This window comes from Mycteria americana, chromosome 11 (assembly GCF_035582795.1).
Source record: "Mycteria americana isolate JAX WOST 10 ecotype Jacksonville Zoo and Gardens chromosome 11, USCA_MyAme_1.0, whole genome shotgun sequence".
Classification (NCBI taxonomy): Eukaryota; Metazoa; Chordata; class Aves; order Ciconiiformes; family Ciconiidae; genus Mycteria; species Mycteria americana.
This window is the reverse complement of record NC_134375.1, coordinates 5,975,813-5,994,651: the sequence shown is the minus strand read 5'-3', so window position 1 is coordinate 5,994,651 and position 18,839 is coordinate 5,975,813. Positions and strand designations below refer to the sequence as shown.

Genomic DNA, 18,839 nt, shown 5'->3' with positions numbered 1-18,839 from the left:
CTCTTTTTGTTGGAGATGGCGAGGGGATTTGGCTGTTCAGCTCCTGTTTCCACCCGCTGCGAGCAGGCACGGATTATCCTGATGTGCTCGCAGGCCGTTATACAACCTGGAGCTTTCTTCTTTCCTTTTCTTTTTTTTTTATAACACGCCATGGTAGTACTTTATTTGGGAACATGTTGGGACACTTAATCGAGCGTTTAATTGGCTTTGTAACACTGGATTTCTGAGTGGGTTGAGGGGGAGGCAGCTTTAGGGCCGGGCTGCAGTGGAGATGCTCTGTTTTCCAGCTGTGATGGGAGCATCTCAGACTAACTTTGTTGGTGTTGATCCACCTTCCAAAGCAGCGTCGTTTCTCCTAGTGAACCCAGCGGCGTTTTGCAGTTGCATCCTACCGTCTTTAGCATCTGTAAAGGTCCATGAAACAAAATTTGAGTGAGGAGAGGGGCTGTCGACAACGAAGCATGAGGGCGTGCTGGGGAAGAAGCCAACGGTGATGCTGATGATGGGATCACCAGCTGGATGGGAATGTGTTGGGGATGGGCATCGCTAGCTCAGGCCAGGCTCTTGTGTTGACTCCCTCCTTCCCACATGGAAACCGCTGTTGGTAAAGCCCGAGGGCAGGGCAAGCCCGCGTGGGCAGCACAGCCTCGTGGCACTGGAGGCACATTGATACCGTGCTGCTGAAGCAAGCCCAAGCCTTCATCAGCCACGTGCATGTTGGTGAAGGCTGCGTCCTTCTCCAAGGGCCAGCAGGACCTGAAAGAGTTTTATGGCATCTGCAATTCAACCACTGCAGGGTTTCACCCTGGTTTAATAATGTTTCACGTACCATGTAGTTCAGCGTTCAGCCTTGCTGTGTGCTGGGGTGCCCTATTTTTCCTGCCTACGCGTGTGTTGGGGCGAGCCACGCGAGGTGAGGGCTGTAAGGTCCCATCTCCCGAGAAGTACGTTGAGCCTTGGAGAAAACGCCGCTGGGCGAAGGAAGAAAATCCGTGCAAAGAAACGGCATTATCAGTGCGGTTACAAGTGAATGCTCGGGAGTCAGCCAGCTGGGTGTTCGTTTTCTTTCTCTGTTAAATGGCCGTGGGGCTTTGCTAAAAGGGACGCAGCCTGGTCCCCAGCAGAGTGGTGGTACTGCCAGGAGGTGCAGGATGAAGAGCTGAGCCCTCACCATCATCCCTCTCCTTGAGTCTCCTTGCAACACGGCGTAAACTCCGGTCTCCGGTGAAACAGGACCTTTCTCCCCGGTTGAAAGGGAAGCCTCGTATAATTAATATTGTTGGGGGAGTCGGGGTTCTGCACTGTCCCGGTGCCCGGTGCTCAGTAGAGCTCTGGTGCAATGTGCCCTGCACACGGGGATCCTCTCGCTGGGCAGTGCAGGTGGCTGCAAGGAGCAAACAGTGCGAGCCAGGGCACTTCAGCCTTTTATTTAAAAAATAAAACATCACAGCATGTTAAAAGCCAAAAAGCTGAATGGACCGGGAGCATGCACCAAGTAGCCGGCTGCTTCCTCCTCCTCCTCCTCCTCCTGGCCTGCTTGCTGGGCTGATGAGCTGGGGAAGGTGGATGGTACCAGCCTGCAGCAAAAATAAATGCAAAAGCAAAACAGAAAATGAAAATAAGCTTTTTCTTTGAAGCACACCAAGGTTCTGAGCCGTGCAGGTCTCTGGAGATTTTGAGCAACGTTTCGTTCTTGTATTATCCGGGCTGATTTTCAGTCTCGGTGGTGGACCTATTAGTGTGGCCCATGGCCACCTCGCAGCCACCTTTTGAATGGTTTTTCAGACGTAGGGGTCAGGAACTGACTGGAAACACACGATTAAACGCCTTTTTGGTTGACACTTGCCCATTCGCTTGGGAGGGAAACGTTTCACGGGGACAGTTTGATTTCTGGAGGCATGAGGTCCTCGCAGAAGCCTGGTGCCCACGCGGCACCCCAGGGCAGGGGCTGGCTGGCGCAGCCTCAGACGCTAGAAACTGTTCTGGTTTTATTATTTATTTACGCTTATTTTCTGCTCTCCCAGAGGAAATTCTCATGATGGCTTCTGGGGACCCGCATCCTGGCGTGTGGAGGAGTTGGGTACCAAACCTTTCCAGGCACTTTGACCCCGCCGGGGGTTCATCTGCCTCTTCGTCTGCTTAAAAGCCTTTGCGTGCCTGCCGTCGTGGCGTCCGGGCTCCTCAACCTTCTGGACCCTGGCTTCCTCCACGTGCGTTTTATTCACAGAGCAGAAGAGGGACAGATACGTCCCTGCATTTTCCACTCCCTGGTCGTTTCCCAGCTTTCAGTGAAGCTGTTCAGTACAGAACATCATCTCTGCCCCTGCTATTTAAACTGAAACAGCTTCGTTTTCCTACGTGTCTCTTTTTTTTTTTTTTTTTGCTATAAAATGTGCCTAGCAGCAGCTGCTTTGTTGGGCAGACTGGAAGCCATGCTGCAGCTTCCTTGGTGCTGATACAGGATTTCTTATAAAGCCCGATGCTTCCATAGTCTCATTTTTCATGTAAGGCTGTAAACCAGCTCCTTTCCAATAATCAGAAGTTTAGGAGGGATTAGCAAGGAGGTGCAGTTATTAACGTAAGTGGTTGTAATTATAAGCTGAGGTATTAACGTAGGTGCTCGTACTTGATCCTGCAACGATTGCACTCTTTTCAATCTTTGATTTTTATCCCGTTTCTGCTCCCGTGAGTGGGTGGAAAGTCTCGTCCAGCGCTTGGGCTGTTGAAGTGCTTGGCGGCTTGCAAGCCAGTGCCCGTGTTTGGGGCCGGGGGAGTCCCCATCTCTCCTCTTGCCTCTGCCTTCGCTACCCGTTATTTCTGGCGCCGCGAGGTCTGACCCCCAAAACGCGGGCGACGACTCTACCGCAGCGTTCGGGCGAGGGGGTGTCACGCGCGGCACGTCGGGTGCTCCCCGGCCCCGCCGTCCGTCCTGCGAGCGCGGGGCCGTGCCTGAGCTCGGGGAGCCCCGCGGGGAGCGGGGCTGAGCGCGGAGCAGCGCCGCCGGTGCCTGCAACGGCCTCCTAGGCACGGCCGCTCCTGGGGCAGCGGGCACGTCCCGCCTCCCCCGGGGCCGAAACCCGGCTCTGCGGGGACAGGCGGCCGATTTTCCTGCCCGCGCCCTGCCCCTGCTCTGGCCTTAACCGTAAATAAATGAGGTTAACCCGGGGTGCGTTGGAGTAGGGTCTGATTGTGTAGGCGATATTTAGAAGCCCCGGGGGGATAAAACGCTCCATCAAATGTGCGATCCTTCCCTGACAAAACGGGGAATTTTTAGGAAACGTCCCTTGAGAAGCTCACAAAGCAGAGGAGGGGGCCGGGGGCCGGGCTGGCGAGGGCTCCTGTGCCTCCGGAGGCTTGCGCGCTTTCTAAGGATATTGATTGCTCTAATACAAAATGTATTTCTCTCCAAAAAATTTTCCTGATGTGCGAACGCCAGCACCAAAGAGCAGGAAATACCCACCCTGGGGACAGCTTCTGCCGTCCCGTTTGGCTCCTCCGAAGACGGTATCTGAGGCTTGCTAGCTACGTCGTGTGCTAACACAGGTAACGGCTGGGTAACGGCCTCCTTTGGCGTTTGGCGCATCGCGGGCTGTTTGGTGAAACAGCAGACTCAAGGTTTTGTCGCATCCAAATTATCTGTAGAGTTATTTGGTAATTTGCTAGAATAATTTTTCTGGAGTTCCTTGATTTTACCCCGTTATCCTTTTCTCCCTGATTCAGCTCGATCTGGCTGTAGCTGGGACACGTCTCCATCCCCCAGGGTGGGCGCGGAGGGAATGCCGGCACCTTTCCCTGTCCCGTGCCCACCCGCGCATCTGCTCGAGGCCGATCGCCTCCAGCATCGGGGGCAACGATGGGGGATGCTGCCCGCAAGTGGCATTGGTGCGGCTGCTCTGCCACCCAATTAATTTTAATTTAAAATCCCCCGAATTTTAAAGGCGATCGCGGCCAGGCGTAAGAAGCTGGATGAGAAACGGGACACAAAATGAAAGTTTAAAGAGGGAGCGCAGCCACGGCTTTGCCGTACCCTCAGGAGACTGCTTCGCTCCTGCGAGCGGGAGCTGATGTGCCTGCCCTCTTGGAAAAGGACATCCAGAATTGTTTATTATTTTGTACTTTGCCAAGAGTTTCTAAATATGTTGCTTGAAATGGCACCTAGAGAAGTGAGATCTTCCAGAAAGTATGCAAAATGAGCAATTATAAGTAAGCAACCCATCAAAGGGAACGCTATCACCTTCTCTCTGCAGCCAAAAGGTCTCCTTTTGGGTAGGTGAGAGGTTGCTTTATACCCCTGGTGTGATCGGAAGTCTCCTGCTCTTCCCGGTGCGGTCTCAGCGCTCTTCCCCCGCGAGCTCCTGCCCGCAGCGGGGAGCTGGAATTCCCAGCGAGGGCGATTCTGGGGAGCCGGGAGCCGAGCGTCCCCCTGCCCGCGCTTCAGGCGCCGGGGGCGATACCGGCTTGCAGAGCTCAGCCTGGGAAGGCTCCTGCACCGGCGGAAGGGAATACGAAACTGATGGTTAAAAATTGCCCAACTTCTTTGTGTGGCAGAAAGAAATGGGCTGGGGGAGGCAGAGGTGTAGCCGGGTGCTCGACTCGCCCCCCAGAAGAAATGCTTTTCCCTTCTGAGGCTGTTCCTAGAGCTGATATTAAAAGCTGTTTAGGAGCTCCTGGAAACGATTCCCCAACAAAGCAAATTGTTTCAGCTAATTAAGAGCCTGATGTGAAAGCCCCAGGTAATACTTTGCAACTTAAACAACTTTCCGGGGCGTTTGGAAGAGAAACAATTTTAAAGGCACAGCTGCTGGAGTTATATTTTCTGTGTTGGAGGGCAAAGCGGAGGCAGAGATCCGGGAGGATTCGGCTGTGGTTATTGCGGGCTCCCCTTCCCTGCCCTGCGGTGCTTTATCCTGCCGGTCGTGGGGGACGTGACACTGGGCGAAGGGGACAGCAGGGATGCTCGGGCTTCGCGGCCGTCGTCAGATGCCACGTGGATGGCGTCGGCCTTGCAAAGCCTTTGGCACCGTCTCCCTGAGCATCCTGGTAGCCGGGCTGGTGGGGTACGGTCGCTGGGGTGCAAGGAGGCCGTGCTGCTGCCCAGCACTGGGCACAGGGCTGTACAGCGCAGCGGGAGAAACCATCTTCTCAACGTGCCCTGGAGTCTGGGCTCAGGACTACCGCTGCTAGACTGGTCCCCGCGCGCTGCGGTTATGGTCCCAGCTCTGCAGGGGCTCAGAGAGGAGGAAAAACCAGGGTGCTCTCCAGAGCATCCCCTGCATTTCAGGCAGGGAAGATCCTGAGGAGCCCTGAGAGATGTTCAGGCTCAGCCACACAGAAACCCACGGCGGCATCGGGGAAGGGAACGGTCCCAGCTCCCCCAGCCCCGCGGGCAGGAGGTGGTGGAGCCGAGGCACCTTCTCGCCAGGGCTGAAAGCCTCTGTGAGGGCTCTGCCTCCCTTTGCCGAGGATTATTTCAGTTCTGTTTGTGCCTCACCGAGACCGTGCTGAGCCAATGCCAGCTGTCCCTGCCAAGCGGTATTTGGGAACCAGGGAACCACGGGGAGAACGTCTCTGCTCTCCGTGGCTGTAGGTCCCCCACCAGTGAACCCCTGAGCTGCCTCAAAGCTCATCCTGGCTACGACCATCAAAATGCACCAAACCCCCTCGGCAGAGCACGGGGCTTTATTTCAGAAGCCTTCTCTTCAATTCTGCCTTGCCTTCTTATCTTCCCACTGCCATCTGCTCCGCCTGCTAAAATAAGGCAGCGTGCTGCGGACGAGGTGTGCTGTGCTTGGGGACCCCCGCGCCGCCCTGCCCGGGCTGCCCCAGCGCCGGCTCGGCACGCGGGGACCCTCCCCTGGGCATCTTCTGCCGTGGCCTAGGGGAAGCTGGACCTGTTGGAGCGGGTCCAGAGGAGGGCCACAAAAATGGTCAAAAATTATCAGAGGGGTGGGACACCTCTCCTACGAGGACAGGCTGAGAGAGTTGGGGTGGTTCAGCCTGGAGAAGAGAAGGCTCCAGGGAGACCTTCTTGCGGCCTTTCGGTACTTAAAGGGGGCTTATAAGAAAGACGGGGACAAACTTTTTAGCAGGGCCTGTTGCGATAGGACAAGGGGTAACGGTTTTAAACTAAAAGAGGGTAGATTCAGACTAGATATAAGGAAGAAATTCTTCACGATGAGGGTGGTGAGGCACTGGCCCAGGTTGCCCAGAGAGGTGGTAGATGCCCCATCCCTGGAAACATCCAAGGTCAGGTTGGACGGGGCTCTGAGCAACCTGATCGAGTTGAAGATGTCCCTGCTCATGGCAGGGGGGTTGGACCAGATGTGACCTTTAAAGGTCTCTTCCAACCCAAACCGTTCTATGATTCTATGATTCTGTTGCTGCTGAGGGTAGGGTTTGTCTCCTCTGGTTTTAGGTGTCTGCAGGTCTGGTACCCAGGCTGAGCTGGCAGCGGAGGCACCTTCTCCACACTGATGGAGAGAGTGGTACCCAACGAGGGTGACCCCTTGCAAGGGTCTTGGCTCCCTGCCCTGGAGATGCTCATCTCATGCCTGGGGCAGATGATGATTTGCTGAGACCAGCTGCCCGATTAAATGAAATTAAGCTTAGGAGACCTTAAGTGGAGAACAGCCCAAGTCCTTCGTGCCTTTCTCGTCCCTCGGTGCCCTGTGCCATGCTCTCCTTGCAGAGGAGTGACCATAGGGAAATGGACACAGGACCACCTTCACCATCCTCTTCCTTGGCATGATGAAACATCTCAAAGGTAGATTTTCTGAGAGCTCCTTGGCACCCAATGAAGTGAACGCCCAGGACAGAGTGGGACACGAGTTGCTTGGTGCCCCGCAGCAGAAGTGTCACGGCAGAGCAAGGTCCTGCATTGGCTTTTACGTTCCTCACAACGCAAAACCAAGAAGAAAGGTGAGGTTGGGAAGTGGGGAGAAGATGTTTTGCAGTTAGCCTGGAGATCTTGTTGCCCTGAGTTAGTTGAAGCAAAGAGTACAACAAAATGCTGGAACCCAGAGGGAGGATTTGGTGAAAATGGAGACACCTTTGGGAGAGATAAGAGGGCTTTCCTAATTTAGAGATCTGCTTTGGGATCTTCAGATTGCATCTTTGAATGCTTCACATTTTCCCGTGCCATGGCTAGAAGCTTTTGGCCCTTATTTGTGCCGTGACTGGGAGATAACTAGCAGGCAGTCTCTGATCTCTGACATGAGTTTGGTTTGGGTTTTTTTGTTTGTTTGTTTGGGTTTTTTTTAATTGTTTGGAGCAGAAAGAGCACCTGGTTCCTAAGCCTGTTGAAAAAGAAAAGCATTGATTTCAGTGGGGTTTCGTTGACTCGGAGAACAGATATTCTCAAAAAAAATCCTCTCGTTTGGCAAAGAAATGAGGTATTGGGTTGGGAATAACCCCTGAAAGCATGAATGTGGGTGTAAGGATAGGACCCACGCTGTGGTTTTGCCTGTGGCTCTGTCCTAGCCAGGGCCGCATCCAGGCTCTGGAGCTGGACCGCCTGGGATGAGCAGGGCTGAGTGCCAGCCCGGCAATCCCTGGCTTTCACAGGCTCGGGCCAGCGGGCTGCGGCGGCAGATCCCGCTAGCTGCCGGGAACGAACACCCGCGCTGCGCTGAAAGGGCTCGCCATCTGCAAAGGAGCTGTGAAATTCCCATCTTTACATAATTTCCCGATTTACTCGGAGCTGTTAAGTATGACCGACAGTCATCTGTTTGCCGAAAGCAAATAGGACATCAGGAAAAGAAGAGCAAACTAGAGCTAGGCAGCAATATTTTAAAAAAATCTGGGGTTTTCTTCAGGCTGGAAGTCAGATGAGTGTTGCCAGCCTTCAGAGGAGCAGGTTTCTGGGGTGACCCCGAACTGCACTTGAAGGGGAGCTTCTTAAATTACTTAAAGGGTTTGCATGAGGTGGTTCCTCGTGTGGCTTCAGGGGGGCAAGAGGTCCCACAGGCATCTGTCTGCCTTTGCAAAAAGGGCAGCTGGGGAAGGAAATGCCTTCACAGATGCATAGTAAACTGAGCAAAGACGCATGTGAAGTTTTTAAATTTTTTTTTAAAGCAACCATTTTATGTGGACTTCACCATTTCATTTTGTTTTGGCTTCTTAGCTTCATTCTTGCTGCATTTACTCTTGAGATGGTGTCATGCTTTAACCCCAGCCGGCAACTCAGCCCCACCCAGCCGCTCGCTCAGTTCCCCCCGGTGGGATGGGAGAGAGCATCGGAAGAGTAAGAGTGAGAAAACTCGGGGGTTGAGATAAAGACAGTTTAATAGGGAAAGCAAAAGCCATGCATGCAAGAAAAGCAAAACAAGGAATTCATGCACTCCTTGCCATGGGCAGGCAGGTGTTCAGCCATCTCCAGGAAAGCAGGGCTCCATCACGCCTAACGGTGACTTGGGAAGACAAACGCCATCACTCTGAACGTCCCCCCCTTCCTTCTTCTCCCAGTTTTCCATGCTGAGCATGACGCCATACATTGTGGGATGTCCCTTTGGGCAGTTGGGGTCAGCTGTCCCAGCCGTGTCCCCTCCCAGCTCCTTGTGCCCCCCCCCAGCCCACTCGCTGGTGGGGTGAGAGGCAGAAATGGCTTTGACTCTGTGTAAGCACTGCTCAGCAACACTAAAACATCCCTGTATTATCAACGCTGTTTCCAGCACAAATCCAAAACACAGCCCCATCCTAGCTACTGTGAAGAAAATCAACTCTACCCCAGCCAAAACCAGCACAGATGGAAAACCTCAGCTCTTCCACCCCGGCGCCTGTAGCCAGGTCCTACCTCCCGGCTGCAGAGAGACCTGGCACCGCTGGCGGGAACATCCATCCAGGTCGGGGTCACCATCAAATCACCACGTGGCAGCTGGGAGGCTATCAACTATTTTTTAAAGTAAGTTTAAGTTAAAATGAGAGGGTTTTGAAAATAAGCTTAAATTTAAAAATAAGTCTCGAAGATGACGAAAATTGTATTGGACCCGCCAGGACGCGTATCCCCTCTGTAGGCAACTCCCGGGTTCCCCAAGCGTGCCCTTACAGCCCAGGTTTTAGGCATTTTGGTGGAGTCGGGAATCGCATGGGATGAGCGCAGCCAGTGAGGGCAGGGAGGGAGAAGCTCTCCCGACGAGGAGGGCTGGGAGCCGCTGGCTGTGCTCCAGCTTTGCTGTGGGCAGCAGGCGAGGGGACGGGAGAGAGGGCGTGCGAGGCACGAGCGTGGAAAGATGCTGATGTGTATAATTTGGGGAGTAAAAAGGCTCATCCATCTCCCTTGTAACAACCCGTGTTTCTAGAACGTTTCCCAGCCTTTTACTGTAATAGTTTATTGACCTGCACAGCAGCATGAAAGATTATGAGAGTTAATTTTTCAAGCTTATCGCTTGATTTATTCCATAAAGGTAGTTCATTTAATTAAAATATTTCTGCCACTGAAATCAGGACTCACAATCTTGAAGCCTGGAAGAGGGCGTATGGGCTTTTTTTGAAGCAGCAGTCATTGAATGGCATCAAACAGCGCTGCCCGCAGAAACCAAAGCTTCCAGTTCTCTAGGAACACACGTATTTCAGGGTAAAGATCCTGGTGGGGGCCACAGAAATAGAAACAGAACAGGATGGAGAAAGAGAGGAAGGCAGAGGGCTGAAATCAGTGGGGTCGTGGTTACCCCGAGATGTCTGCCTGTGTCTGCGCAGCACTGGCTGCTCTCAAGCCAAAGGCGAAGCCCTTGGCCTTTGGTGCCCCATTTTCCAAGTGCTAAACAGCCAGGAAAGCCCAGGGGTGAGCTCCTGCTCTCTGGCAGGGCCTGGGAGAGCTGAGGACAACTGTGAGCAGGTGTCTCCTCTGGTGGTGCATCTACCCAACGTGCAGGGACCGTGGGGAGCTGGATTGGCAGGTCTCAGCGGTGGAGCCCTGAGTACCCCCGGCCACCTCCACGTGGGGTTTTCAGTCTCTGCTGATGTAGGGCTGTCTCCTGGGAAAATACTATAATTATTTTTAAAGTTTTGACAGCGTTATATGACTGTGCAGGTACCACAGGGCATCGGTTTGTGATGTCCTCGGCTTCCAAGCTGTACAACCGATGGCTCCCCAACACGCTTTGAAAAGGATCCGTCGTGATCGTGAAACAGGTTCAAGCGCCATTCGCTGCTGCCGGACTGGTTTGGGCATGGGGGGACTGGGGACTGAACAGCTCATAACGGGAAGGAAGCCGAAGCTCTTGAAGACGCAGATTTTCTTCTGGTTTGGAAGTGAGTGGCTGCTGCCTGATAGACACTTGGGGCTCTTTGCAATTTAAAAGAGAGCAATCAGACAGCTTGAATCTGCTTTTATCAGATGCAGAAAATTACTAGTTGGATGGCTGGATATTTTAGTCAATACTAGTGCCTATGAAAAACCAAGGTTTTGATTAAATAAGACTTCTCTGATAAACTTAGCTTTTCTTGGATTTTCTTCCGTTCTTTTGGAAAAACAAATAGAGTATTATATTTGTTTTCTGCAGACTATTGCCAGGTTTCTCTTTGCAAGCATTATTTTGCTGCAAACTTGAAATCTGCCGCATATGGGTTCCAACAGTTCCTGAAGAGACACGGTTATTCCATCAAACGTATGCGTGAAGTCGCAGCGTGGCCACGAGAAACGCCTTGCACCTACAGCATGCCAATGCACCGAAGGGAGTTAGGGTCCGTGGTGACCAGGGTATGGGCTCCGCTGGCCCTGACGTACGTCTCCTGGGCGTTATTGCAGGGTTATTATCATGCAGCCGGCGTTCGGAGATCCTCCTGCTGCTGTTAACCTTGGCTGGGAAATACATCCCCATAGTGGGGACTGTTAAAGATAAGGCTGGCTGGCAGGCTGATAAATCTCGTTAAGGAGTACTACATCACGGAGTAAATTACAATGCACGGCCGGATCGATTCAAACAAAAACGAACAATATATTGCTTCTTTATCAGTAGGGGGAAAATAGACTCCTGCCTCTGTGCTGGTGGGTCTTAGCGCGGGATGCAGAGCCGAGTCGTGACGTTGGTGGCGGGGCTTGCTGAGAAGATGCGGTTTCTGGGAGGGTGCATCCCCGGCAGCGCTGGAGGAGGCACCCGGCGGGGTCCTCGGGGAGAGGGTGCACTACGAGCAACCGGTCTGTGCGCGGGCAAGAGGGGACGGGAAGCTGGAACACAACAGGGGACGAGAGTCACGTCCCTCTCGTCTACGTGGTTAAATGAGGGTCGTCGCAGTCTGGCCTATAACGACTGTAAATGATCCGGACAGCTTTATAAACGCCCCGTCGGAGCAAAATGGGAAAATTGGAGCTTGTCTTCCTTGGGACAGCCATAGCTAATCTTTGAAAACCAGACCAAACCCTCTGCTGCTTTAATACCGTTGGCTGGATTTTATTGTGAAGAGAAAATCTTCTTAATTCTTCATCCATTTGGCTCCAGTCTCTCGGAACTGAGCTGGTAGTTAATTTAGCTCTTTCTCCGAGATAAAACAGAGACAAATAGTAAGGTTCAGTGAAAAGGAAAGCAGAAAGCGCTTTCAGCATCTGAGACTTGCTCTCTTGTTCTTCCTATTTTTCTTACTCTTTGTGGTTTTCCTTTTTCTTACACGCGCAGCACTGCGCTCGTGCGTCTCCTCCCTTGATGGCACTCTCGGGTGCCCGGCCTGGACGTGTTGTCTCTCCCGCTTCTTTGAAAAGACGCTCTGTCTTGAGTCTGCCCCACGCCGGAGCCAGCGTTATCTCCACCTGCTCTCTGCAGAAGGGGACATCGGTAACCGTCAAGGTAGCAGAAGATGCATGGTGGTAGCCAATGGCCAGGAAAAAAGGGAGCACGTCCAGATTGGAAATAACAGAGGTAAACGAGTACCCAAGCTGCTGCCCGGCGGTGGCCACCACGTGAAATCAAGGCCGTAGTTTATCTGAACCAAGGTGCTGAGGGATGACCTGGTGCAGAAGGCGGTGGGTGAACTTGTTGGGTCTGAATGAGGACGGGTGTTTCTGGTGGTCACGTCTAGGCCCAGAACTAGTCTTCTCTTCTTCGAATAGTAACGCAGAGGATGGTCCGTGTCCCACCTAGAGGTGGTTGGCCTCCGTGTCTCACCTCCTCACCATCTTGAGGCAAACCGGCTTGCGTTCCTCTCCACCGCCATTGCCGTGCTGGGAGATGGCGTCTCCGCTTCCCGTTGCTGACGGCAGCTGGTTTATTGCTGGATGTCTGCCTGCGTTGTTGCAGAAGCGTGGCAGTGACACCGATGCTCAGCAGGCCCTTCCCAGGGCGATGGATGCTCACCCGCAGCCCTGGGAATCGGTCCCGTGGCTTTTAGACAAGCCAAAAGCATCAAATTGCTCTCTTCAATATCCTACTGATTTTTTAAATTTTTTTTTTAATCTAATGAACTGGAAGGAAATATGTTGAGTGGGGAGGGATGTCTATATATATTCTGCAAAAGCACCGGTTTCCAAATTTTGGACAGCTGTGTACCCTTTTTTAGCAGCCCCTTCACACAGCCCACACAGCACCCAGGCTCTCGCAATCGGGCTCGTTTGGAAATACGCTTCCTTGATTGCAAAATAGTTTCAATCCTTTGACTTAGAAACATTCTTGCCGTTCGAAAAGATTTTTTTTTTAAGCTCCGAAAATACAGAAGGTGCTTCCTGCCTCAGCAGCTGCCCTAATTTTGGAGGCGGTGGAAGGTGGGCAAGGGGCAGAGACGAGCCCGATGGCTACGGCCGCACAAGGATGCGGGTGCTGAGATGCTGCAGAGCTGGGCCGTGCCAAGAGCCGCTCGGCTGTGGGTGCTGCGGCTGGATGCCAGCGTTGGGGGGGCTTTATTCTGGGGTCCTAGCCAGACGATCCAAACTGGTTACCCAACTGGGCCTTTGGCATTCGAGACGGGCGTTTCAAGGCGAGCTTTTTTCCCAGCTCCATGGAATGAAATTATTTGGGCCCGACAGTGAAATAATAATATGGAAAAGCAGTCTAAGCTTAACTCTAACGCCGTGATTCCTAATAACATGGGAAGAGTTGGTGGCCTTTTCCTCTAGCCTCTATCAAGCCAAATTTGGGAAGGACCCTTGCTGGGAGCCATGGGACAGCTCGGGAGACAGAGCAGAGCAGCGCATGCCCCTGCCCGCGGGTCAGCGCCCCAAAAAGCCCATCAGTTTTCTGCAGATCTCCACGTCTGCCGCAGGCGGGGCTGCCCAGGGCGGCCGTGCCCTGACCCCAGCGCCCGGCTGCTGGGTTTGCAGCCGGGCGAGAAGCCGCAGGTGGTCCAGGCTGGCCATGCTGGTGGAAACCACGACCGCAGCTCTCCTACGGCCGCAGAGCCTCACGCTGCTTTCTCCCCGCCGTGGTGACGTTCACCGGCCCGGCCGTCGGCTGCTGCAGCGGAATAAGCTGGACTTGGCAAGAGCACAGCTATTCCTCGAAGGCGAGCGGAGGGGAGCGTTGCTATTACTCATCAGTCAAAGACTTTCAGCTGGAATAATCCTCCGGCCGTGTGGTGGATCGAACTGCAGGGTGGGAGGCTGTGAACAGCCCGGGTGCTATTTCTCCGACCTCTGGGCTGTGTTGCGGAGGGCTGATGCATCCCTGCTGTGGCCAGGAGCGGGGAAGGAGAACAGTCCCCGGTGCGGGGCATGTGCAGGGGGAAGAAGGGAGAGCCGAGGGAGGAGGACGCTCCCGGGCGCTGCGGGAACAGGACTGCGATGGCCGCTTTGGCACCTGGCTGTTGTCCAGCTCCCCGTCTCCCCTCTGCCTTCTCCTCTCCATGGCACCGGTACAGGAGATGAGCGGTGGGGCAGACGCTGCTGCTCCTGCTCCAGGTCCCCTCCGGGTAGTTTTGGCCAGCAGCTGGGTGCGAGGGGAGGGAACGTCGGTGTGAGACACGGCGTCTCCCCTCCGGCTGCCGTGGAGCTGGGAGCTGCCGCTGCCCATGTCCTCCCATTCCCTCCCGGCACGGCTGACGGCAGCCCCAACGCTCAGCCATTGCGCGCGGCTTCTCCCGTCTTCTTTTTCCGTGTCTTTTTTTTCCAACCGGGAGAGGTCCCAGCACAGAGGAGGAAGAGGGATGGAGCGGAGCAGATGGGAGGCAGAAAACGAGCCCTGTGACGCGGAGCTCATCCCGGCAAGCTCGTTACCCTGCGCTGCTTTTAATCACATTATTGCGGTGTGAAGGCCACCGATACACCGCACACATCTGAAATAGGGCTGGGGAGGGACCGTCGGCTCCAACAGCCTGCGAGAGGCCACAGGAACAGATAAGAATAGGCTGATGCTGGAAAACACATCCCTGGGTTGCTTAGTCAAATGCTATATTTAGCAAGAGATTGAAATAACGGTGGTGGTTTTCAGCTGGGCTAATCTGTGAACCCTGGCTGCACTAATACTTGCCCAGTTGATGGTAATGAAGTCAATTAGCGCGGAGCCGTCGGCAGCCCGGGAAACGCGGCCGCGGGCGGTGTGCGCGGTCCCCTCGCTGCCTTTCCCTGCGGAGGGTCCCGGGAGCCCGCGGCTCTACGCGGGGGGAGCGCCGGCTCTGTGCCGCGCTGGCTGCCACGGCCTCTCGCCGGGCAGTGGGAGGGGTGGGCGGCCGCTCCCTGGGGAGCCCGCCAGCCCCCTCGCCCCCCGGCCGGGCAGGCGTTGGCGCGTGGCCAGCCGGGCTCGAGAAACACGACGCGATCTGCTGAACGGTGCTTGAGTTGCATTTAGCGCTTCTTTTTTATTTACAGGTTTTTTTAATAGAGATATATATAGAGAGATAGATATAGAGAGAGATATATATATGCACGCATAAACTTCAGAAGCAGCGCCCGTATGCCGGCGTAAATGCAGTTAGCAAGCACAAGCGAAGGCAGCTCTGAATCTAGCTTGAGCGGGATTTTGAGGGTGTTTTTAGGGGGAAAAAGGCACCGTCGGAGCACTAGCACACCCTGCGCTTTCTGCCCTGCCCCGACCCGCAGGCGGCTGTCCCGCGGCGGTGCGTGAACGCGCGTGCGCGCGCAGGCAGCCCTGCCCGTCCCCAGGGCTGTCCCTGCCTGCCTGCTGCCTCCGCGTCCCCCTCGGTCTCGGTCCCCTCCTGGCGCTGGGACCAGCTGAATCCTCTCTGGTCTCTTCCTGCCGCGGGCACGGCTCCAGCGAGCGTCTCCTGCATTTGCTCCATCTCGTCTCCTGATCTCTGGTGCTTCCGCCGTCGCGGCAGCACGTTTCCTCGCCCTCGTCTCAAACCCCATCGCTGCCTCGGCCTCCTAGGAGAGATAAGGGCTGGGCAGAGGTAAAACCAGGCCTGTGGTTATTTGCTGACGGCACACGAGGTTGAAAACGTGCTTTGCGAAGGCGCTGTGGTCGGGACCGTGATGTACATCCTCCGCTCCGTAGGCGAGCGTCCCGGGGAAGCGCCGGTTGGCACGGGTCGGCACGCTCCCTGTCGCCTCCTAAAACTGCAGCGGCTCGGTCGAAGGGGTTTGGCAGGGGGGTGCGGTGCCTCCAGCTGCAGGGCGGTGATTCAGAGGGGCTCGGCAGAGTTCAGCTGTGGGAACGGGCTGAAACCGAGGGGGAGAGAGCATCAGCCAGCGCTGGGGCAGTGGAATCCGGGGAGCGAAATGAATGAGCACCGGGGTTTGCCCGGGGAGGCTGCCGGCAGAGAGGGCTTCTTTGCCAAGAGGAGGGAAGGGCACAGGAGCGCTTAGAGGATGGAGAACCTGCCAGCCAGATCCCAGGCACTGCCCGAGATGGGTCTGAAACAGCCCTGGCATGCAGTGATCAAGCATGACTCAGTCCCTTTCCTGTAAAACTGCGCTAAAAACCCTCCACAGCATGGACGGAGCTGGGGTGTTCTTCGCAGCAGGGTGCTGAGCGCCTGGGAGACGGGATCGTACGGTGAGATGCCCCCACTTCTGCTGCGGACGGATGTCAGGAGCCCTCCTAAACGGGAGGTTTCCCGCAAGCGGGGCTGAGAGGAGTGCTTGAGAAGTGATTTTATGAGGTTCTTGTTAATTTGGATCTTGATTCAGATACCAGAAGTGTTTTCCATATTTTCCAGGCACCCATCTGTCACAGTGATGAGCCCTGCACAGTACTTGTCAGCAAATAAATGAAGTATTCTGGTGAGATTCACCACATTTAATGCTGGGAGATGAGATCTGGCTTGCGAGATACTTATACCTCATGCTGCTTATCTTATTTTGTACGGATTTTTGTCCTGGTATTTTAATAGATATCATTTTGATTGTGTAAAATAGTACCATAGACCATAAATAACCGGGCAGAGTCCTAGGGAGGATATTGCGGGGAGAGGTTTGCGCTGGGATGAAGATCACGGTCGTGCATCTCCCAGAAGCCGGAGAGGCTGCAGCAAGGGTCTCGGGGGTGATGGGGACATCACCCAGGATGGCACCCAGAAGCCAACCGGGGAAGCCAGGAAGCCTCTGGGGAAGCCTGGGAAGCCTCTGGCAGCGCCGGCTCCCGCCGAGGCTCTCAGACCTCCGAGTCGCTGAACAGGGGGTTCATGCGCAACCGTGATGCTGAAGCTTGCTGACTCCATCGTTTAAAAAAAAAAAAAACCCCAGCGGCCCTGGGGGATTCAGCATTTAATTAACTTGCCAAGCAGTAACGTTGACCAAAATTATGCGGGAAGACTTCTGTTTTAGTTAATTACAGTTTTGTTGTCGCCCATTAGTAAATTAAAACAATTGCAGGGTAAAACCCGGCAGGGGTTGGCGAGCGCGGCTGTGGCCACCCGCCAGCGGATGCCAGAGCTCGGGGGGAGCCGGGTGCACCCCCCACGCCCACGGACCCTGATGCTCGCCGGCCCCGTGCCCCGGCCCCGCGTTCTGCCCTGGGGTATGGCGGCAGCCCCGGGGGCTCCCCTGCGAGCAGGGCTGCTGCGAGTCCTCCCGTGCCCCGGGAGGGAGCGTGGGCAGCCGTCCCCACGGCGATCGCCGCCCCTTCGGCGGAGCCTGCGGGAACTGCGGCCGCATCCTGCGTTTCCCAATGCCGCTCGCGTGGTGCGCAATTAAAAACCGGGATAGTCGCTACCACTCGGATGTGATGAAGCCTTGAACGAAGCCGCTCGCTCCTGGGCGCTGGCCAGGGCTGCCCCGCACCCCGGGCTCCGTCCTGTCCCTACTGACCGCAGGAGCACCGTTTCTCTCTCTGGAAACCTACTTTTTCCATAACTCCTCTGCAAATCCTGGTGGTTTGGGGGCAAGGAAGGCTGGGAGCCCGAGCGCTCGGGGTGCTGACCCTCCCAGGTGCGTAAGCTGATAATCCGGCGAGGCTGGGCAGCCCCCGGCGCCTTGGCCCCCCTGCCTGCCGGCTGGCCGGTTCCCAGCGCACCCCGCCGTGCCAGCGCCTCTTCATTTCCCACGGCATCTCAGGCGCGCTTTGGTTTCATCCCGCTCTTGAATTATCGATGCTTTACTTCACCTGGAGCCCGCTCTGCATCCCAGCGGCGTTGCCCGTGCGCTGCTGGTCTTCCCCGTGCACCGCAGTCTTCGCTGGCCCTGGCTCCCCGTCGCCTGTGCTCCGCACGGTTAAAACCCACGTGCCTGCCGCCGCGGTGCACCCTCGGGCAGCAAACCTCGGCATTGAGCAAGCCCCCATCCCCATCCTGCCGGGGGCCGTGGTTTCCAGCATCTTTTAGCGCAGAGACTCAGACGGGCGCCGCCGTGCCTTTGCCGTAAGCTCCTTACCCGCTTACCGCCCCGGCGAGGGACACCCTGACTTCCTGGGCACCCGACGGTTTGGACGTGTAAAGCGCTAAATACAGCCTAATTATTATTATCTTCATGGGATCTAGTTAATCTTGGTGCACTAAATCTCGGGATTTACAAGCTGTTAGCAAATCAGCCAGTTGTCAAATGTTTGCATTTTTCTCAGGGGCAGCTTAATCCCGTTGGCCGCGTTAGCTGGGAAATGCCCGCGGCCACGTTATCCGTACGGGGGAGCTGCTCCAGAGCCGATCCCTCTGAGAGGGAGCAGGGGTGCTGTGGGACAACCAACACCGAGCCGGCGAGGCTGTGGGACCGCGGGAGAGGGACGGGTCGTTTGTCACCGGCAGAGCGTGGGGTGCTGGCACAGGGCCGTGAGATGCCTCGGTCACAGATCGTCACTGAGCCCCTGGTTTTTTAGCATCCAGCAGCGTGACGGGTGTCGGTGCCGGGCGTTGGTGGGGCTGCAGAGGTCTCTTAAAGATGGGGACGGAGAGCTCGGAGAGGTTTGCCGGAGATGTTCCTGCTGGGCGCTGGTGGCTTTGCTTGCCTCCCGTCTCCCCACGGCTGCCACGGGCAGGATTTCTTGCCCCCTCGTGCACACGTAGGAGCCGGGCAGCTCGCAGCTCCTGCTGCCGGAGGCATTCGCTGCAGCAGGCACCGGGGTGCGATGGCAAATGCTGCGCTGGCTGCTGCGGCACAGCCCCTGCTCGCGGTGCACGCGCAGCTCCGCGCGGCACTGGCTGCTGACGGGGCCGGGGCTCTCCCACGGCTTGGGAAAATTCGGTTATCCCTTCGCTGGTTTTCTGCCGTCCGAGGCTGTAACGGTGCAGCGCTCTGCCGCGGGCGGTCAGGCTGAAGCGCAGGGTGCTGGACTGTCAGCGGGGCCTCCCCGGCACAGGAGACCCCCGGGGTGCCGAAAGAAAGGCCAGGAAGAGAAAATGCAGAGCCCCTGCCGTAGCCCCGCGGGCTCTCTGCCGCTCACAGCCCTGCTTGCAAGCTGCTTTTTCCAGGCCATAAAACGACGGCTCTTGCTGGGAATTTCACTAGACGAGATTGTCTTGTTCTTTTCCCGCACAGCGTGTACTTTGGGTAATGTCTTTGGGAAATGTTTGTGTACTTGTGTACCCAGTAT

At 55.6% G+C, this 18,839-nt stretch overlaps 1 protein-coding gene across 1 annotated transcript in view; it reads left to right on the top strand.

Moving 5' to 3' along the window:
- BSN (bassoon presynaptic cytomatrix protein) overlaps positions 1-18,839 on the top strand; it is a 95,030-nt gene that overhangs the window by 61,172 nt on the left and 15,019 nt on the right. The window lies entirely within an intron of this gene.